This window comes from Myotis brandtii, unplaced genomic scaffold (assembly GCF_000412655.1).
Source record: "Myotis brandtii unplaced genomic scaffold, ASM41265v1 scaffold469, whole genome shotgun sequence".
Lineage (NCBI taxonomy): Eukaryota > Metazoa > Chordata > Mammalia > Chiroptera > Vespertilionidae > Myotis > Myotis brandtii.
In genome coordinates this window covers 357,927-363,916 of record NW_005367911.1, presented here as the reverse complement: position 1 = coordinate 363,916, position 5,990 = coordinate 357,927, and the positions used below count along the sequence as shown (strand labels likewise).

Genomic DNA, 5,990 nt, shown 5'->3' with positions numbered 1-5,990 from the left:
TGGCAGCCTGCGCCCGCTGTGCCTGCAGCAGCCCTGCCCTCGCCGCGTCCACCCTGGCCTCGTGGACAGCCCATCGGGTTCTTTTCGTCACAGTAGTTTTCACAGCAGGTTGGGGAGACCTTGTTGGACAGAGATACCGTTCTGTTTTCTCAAACTTCGCTCCCTTCTCTCTGACCCTTCTCTCTCTCTCTCTCTCTCTCTCTCTCTCTCTCTTCCCCCCCCCCCCCCCCCCCCCCCCCCCCCCCTCCTTTCCCCAGTTACACAACAAAAGCGTTCACTTCCAAAGTCTGCACGTCTATGACTCGCAACAGAGCTGGGTCAGCGGGGGTGACTGTGCCGTGGGGAGGAGACTCTCCTACAACAGCCAGCATAGTGAGGGCTGCAGGTGCCCGTGTCTAGAAGAGCTCGGGTGGGACAGCTTGCCGCAGCCTTGCTGCTCACGGCGTGATACTGACCAGCAGCACTGGCGTCACCGAGGAGCATGTTAAAAACGCAGGAACATGGGTCTCAGACCTGCTGAATCCGAATCTGTTAACAAAACTCCCCTGGAAGGCACACGCACGTTCAAGTTTGAGAAGCGTTCTGCTACTGGACTTGATGGCTGAAGGAGAGAGGCTGAGGGAGAAGCAGCGAATATATTTTTCAGGATTTCAACTGCCACTACCAACAGATGAAATCCAATTCCTCACCACTCTTTTCTCGCCCTTGCCTTCTAAGTCCCTGCAGAGAGTCTGCAAAGCAGTTTCTAGAATCTTCTGGTGGTGAGAGAGGATAGGAAGGCACCCATAACACCTGAGCTACATTTTTCTTTTTGAGTTGTGACTCGGAGGCTCTAAGAACTATGGGAGTTACATATGATGACGGTTAAAGAGGTATATATGGGCCTGCGGAATGCCCGGCCCACACTCCCCTCACTCCCAGTGTGCTCTGGATCTTGGGGCTAAAACATAAGAGTTTGTGTGCTGGAGAGCAAGTTTCATGGCCAGCTAGACTGGATCCATAAAAGTAGTTAGACTCAAGGAAAAGAATGAAACTAAAATAAAATCAAAACACCCCCCTCCCCAAACAACAACAAAAACAATAACAAAAAACTAGTTAGACTCAACTAAGAACTTGGCTTCAAAACTTCCTTGCCATTATTGAGTGCCCACTGGTGTGCCAGCAAATCCCTACGATTTCTTTCAACAACGAAAGGTGTTATTTTTCCAATTTTGTGTCTGAAGAAACTGAGGCTGCTGAGGCTGAATTCCCAAAGTCCTCAGGTTTCTTCTTCTTCCTCCCTAGGCATTAAGGGGGCCCTGTGCTCCTGGCTGGCAGTTTTATATCTTTATTATGGATGGATCCTTATTCCCATCCACTTTGTGAGAAAGCAGTGGGTGGTCACTTTGTATGTTATCTGAGGAAGATATTCCACAACTGACTTCCTGGGCCAGTGTTTTTTGTTATTGGTTGAGATAAACTAATTTATTACCATCATAATAGCTACCAGGTATAGAGGATTTGTATATGCCAAGCCCTTTGCTGAGTACCTCACTTACTTTGTTTTCATAATAACCCTATGAAATAAGTATTATCATCCGACTTTCCAGAGGAAGAGATTGAGGCTGGGAGAGATAAGCAACTTGCCCAAGTGCTCACTGGGAGATGTTAAAGTCAGGGTTGGAACTCATCTTCCCAGCCGGTGGGCCTCAGAGTGTGGTCCCAGGGCCGGCAGCATCAGTCTCACCTGGGAACTTGTTGGAAATGCTCATTCTCCACCGGGGACTGACTTGGCTGACAGAAATTCTGGAAGTGGGCCCAGCAATCTGTGTCTTGTCAAGTCCCCCACATTATTCTGATGTGTTCACAAATTTGGGAACCACTCTTTGAAGCTATAGGCTCTCAATGTATGCAAGGCAACATTGGTGACAGCTCTCAAATGCTGAAGACTGGATCCAACTGTTAAGGTCACTGGGGATTGGTTCCTGTTGTGGATGCTGCGAGGAGCCCATCAGCTGGGGTAACTGGCCAGGCATCCTGTTCCCTTCAGAGTGTGGGCCAGCTCTCCCCCTTCCTCATCTCCCTGCATCTCTCTAACTGGGTTGTCCCTGCCCCCTTGCCATTGCTCCCCAGGCATTTCCACCCTCTCGGGGCTCCTTGTTGCTGTTTCTTACCGACCACCCAAGTCCCCTCCTCCAGCCAAGGCCACCCCATGCAAATGGATGCTGGACACCCGTGCCCACGTGGGTCTTTCCCCACAAACACTGCAACATGGCTGCAAACTGAGCTCTTCATTACCTTCCTGCCCTGCAGCCTCCTCCTACCTCCGTCTTCCCTGCCAGGTCCTCAGTAAAAGTGTGAGAAATAGAATTAAAATTAGATTTTTCTGCTCAAATAATGTTCATTCAAATCTGATCTCACCTCCACAACAAACAAACAAACTTGAAGAGGGCAGAGTTGCCATTCCCAACCCCAAACTGTACAAGGCCCTGTCTGAAAGGACTGCAGGAGGCGAAGGAACCTGTAGGACTTCAGGCTCGCCTCTCCTTTTCCTCAGGAGCCAGGCAGTGGCGCGCATAGCCACCAGGGCGCAGCATCTGCCGCTTCCCAGCCGTGGCTGGGGGCTGGGACTTGGTTTTGGAAGGGTTGCCTCTGAAGGGGCCCTTGGGAGGGGAGGAGGGTACCTATGGGGCCCACACATTCCTCCCGCCCCCAATTCTAAGAGGTAGGTTGTGTTTTCTCCATCTTATTGTTGATGAAACAAAGCTGGGATTTGAAAAATGGATCTTTGTGATTCAGAAGCTAACAGCTGCTCCTTGGAATCCACTCCCCCACCCCGCCTCTCTCTCCCTATCATTCGTCCACTCAGACAAGCACTTGGGTTAGGATGCTGTGCGGCAGAGGCAGGGATGTTCGCAGTGCCCTGGTCGGTGTGGTTCAGTTGATGATGTGTCATCCCGTGCACCGAAAGGTTGCCAGTTGGATTCCTGGTCAGGGCACATGCCCAGGTTTTGGGTTCAGTCCCTGGTTGGGTTTGTATGGGAGGCAATTAATCAATGTCTCTTGCATAGATGTTTCAATGTTTCTCTCGCTCTAAAATAAATAAATAAACAAATAAATAAATAAAAACATATATTAAAAAATAGGATGTCCTCAGCCACCTCCTAGGGAAGCTCCATCAATTCCCTCCCTTCCCTACTGCACAACATGGACTGTCATGAGGAAGGGACCTCGAATCATCTAAGCCCCTCATCACATGCTGAGGAAACAGGCTTGGGGGGTGGTGCTTGGGGGGTGAGAGTGGCTTTGCCAAGCCATCTACTAGTGAGGGGCAGAACTCATGATGACTCTCAGCCCAGGGTTCCAGCCTGCCAGGCTTCGAGGTGGGCCTCTCTCCCCAGTGTCATCCCCACCCCTAGCCTCTGTTTTGCTCCTCCAAGAAGTCCCCTCCCCCCCTCCCAAAGGCCTGCGAGTTCAATACTACTCAGACCTTGCCAAGAATGTTCACCTCAGTATCAACAGAACTCCCGAGGGCTTAAGGACCCCAGGGGTGAATGTCTGGTTCCCATATTTAACCATTCCCTCACACATTCCTAAATTCCTGCAGGATTTCCTGACTGCCTAGTGTGCCAGGCGTGGCGCTGGGTGCTACAGAGCTTAGATGAGCAAAACCAGCTCCTGGGCTCAGGGCTGCCTGGTGGGGGAGACAGCTCTGAGGAAAAGCAGTGACAGCAGGTGCAACCTGATCCAGGTGGGGGGACCAGTAGGGGGAAGTAGATAGGTCCCAGGCCGTCGGTCCTGTCTAGAATGCCTACTTGACTCCTTGTCACTTAAACCTTGGTTCTAGTGCTACCAATTGGGGAGGCCTTCCTGAGTGTCCCTTCTATCTGAAGTCGTTCCCTTCCCCCCATCACTCTCCAGCACACGTGTCTGCATGTATCACCATCTGAAATTAGCGTCTTTAGTCCTTGCCTGTCTCTCCCCACTCCCCACTAGGATGTGCACTCCACGAGGGCAGGTCCTTGTCCATCTCACTCGGGGCTGTATACTCAGAGCCTAGAGTGGAGTGGCGCCTTGCATGTAGCCGGCACTCCATATATGAATGTTCACTGTACAAATGTTTGAATGTTTTCTGCAGCGAATCCCCCAGTGCACTAGGTCCTGGGCTGTGATCTTGTGGAGAGAAACGGCTGCAGAGGTAAGAATGCCAGGAAAGCAAATGGTCATTAATGGAGGAAGGCTTCCTGAGGCCAGCGCTGGGGGTGGAGACTGGAGTTCCCACCTAAAGGAGACATGATTGGGATAGGGCCAGAACCTGATGTGACCCTGAAAAGCTCGGCCTCTTCCTTCATTCTTCCCTGCCCCACCTCTCCTTCCCATTTGTTCAACACCTTCTCTGGCAAACATAAAAGATGAAGGGTGCTACAGAGGAAAAAGGTGTGCCAGTTTCATATCCTTTATCAGATAATCAAGTGACAATTTACTTCTTGGGTAGGGGGCCCAGGAGATATTGGGGAAATGTTAAAGAAGTTTCAAAGATTGCCCTAGCTAATTGCTCAGTGGATAGAGCATCAGCCTGTGGACTGAAGGGTCCTATGTTCGATTCTGATCAAGGGCATATGCCCGGGTTGCAGGCTCAATCCCCAGTAGGGGGTGTGCAGGAGGCAGCCAATCAATGATTCTCTCTCATCATTGATGTTTCTACCTCTCTCTCTCCCCTCCTTTCTGAAATAAATAAAAATATATTTTAAAAAAAAGTTTCAAAGATTGTTGAAGAAACATAAGACAATCTGTATGTTTTCAGTTCTCTGTTTCTGTGTGTGTTTGGGTTTCATGGCCATTGAAACATTTGTTCAAAGCCATGGTTGGCCAATTTCTAGCTGGGTAACCTTGGGTAAATTACCTAACCTTTCTGTGCTTTGGTTTCTTCCTTTTAGAAGAACTATAGTTCTTGGATTCAGCTGTGTATTAAAAAAGGAAAAGTGAGTTTTGAACAGTGGCAGTATTGCAGCCAATGAGGTTTATCTGAGGCACAATTATTGCTAATTGAAAAATAAAATAAAATAAGATAAAATAAAAAAGGAAAAGTGCCTGGCCTGTGTCACTCAGTGGTTGAGTGTTGACCTGAACCAGGAGGCACATCCCCAGTAGGGGGCGTGCAGGAGGCAGCCAATTGATGATTCTCATTGATGTTTCTATGTCTATCTCCCTCTCCCTTCCTCTCTCTGAAATCAATAAAATAAAATAAAAATATTTTTTTAAAAAAGGAAAAGTATGCAAAGTTCCTAGACCAGAGTCTGGCATGCAGTGGTCACTCAATGGGGTAGTGGTCGCCTACCTCTTGGCCTGCTCTGTCTTTCCCTCGCCTAACTCACCGTGCTCAGCTCTACCTCTGTGCCTTAGCTCCTGCAGCCATCTGTTACCCCCATGAAGTGGGGGTGTAATAAACTAATTTCCTAGGGTCTTAATCTCCTCAGGGATTCAAGGGGGCTTCCAGCATCTTGGAGGTAGTAACCAAGTGGCTGGTTTTGTAGCAGGGAGGGGATGAAGGAGGTGGCAAGGCAGGCTGGTGCTAAACAGATGGGGAGCTTGTGGGCAGGAAGGACTAGGCCTTCTTGTTTGGCAATGACTGCCCCTCCCCTTTTTCTAACCCCCCTCAAATATAGCCTTTAAAAGGTTAACACGGAAGTATGTAATAAATGCAAGAACTCAGTCACCTTGTAAAAATGGAGCTGTTAGAGTTATAATTCCATTGTCCCTTGATCCCCCTCTCCTCCAATTTTACCTTGTTATCACTGTCATCCTTTTGCTGTTTTCATTTTGGTTACACTGCCCCTTTGTGACGTGTCCTCTTTAAGAATGCCCAGATGGGCCGGGACCGGTTTGGCTCAGTGGATAGAGCGTCGGCCTGCGGACTGAAAGGTCCCAGGTTCGATTCCGGTCAAGGGCATGTACCTTGGTTTCGGGCACATCCCCAGTGGGGGGTGTGCAGGAGGCAGCTGATCGATGTT

The 5,990-nt window shown here is 49.5% G+C and overlaps 1 long non-coding RNA gene across 1 annotated transcript in view; it reads left to right on the top strand.

Annotated features, from left to right (window-relative positions):
• The window catches only part of LOC106727721, a 4,408-nt gene extending 1,332 nt beyond the window's left edge, over positions 1-3,076 (top strand). Inside the window, exon 3 of the long non-coding RNA XR_001363957.1 lies at positions 258-3,076. This is a non-coding gene — a long non-coding RNA (uncharacterized LOC106727721). The remainder of the gene's footprint in view (positions 1-257) is intronic.
• Positions 3,077-5,990: the final 2,914 nt, after the last annotated feature.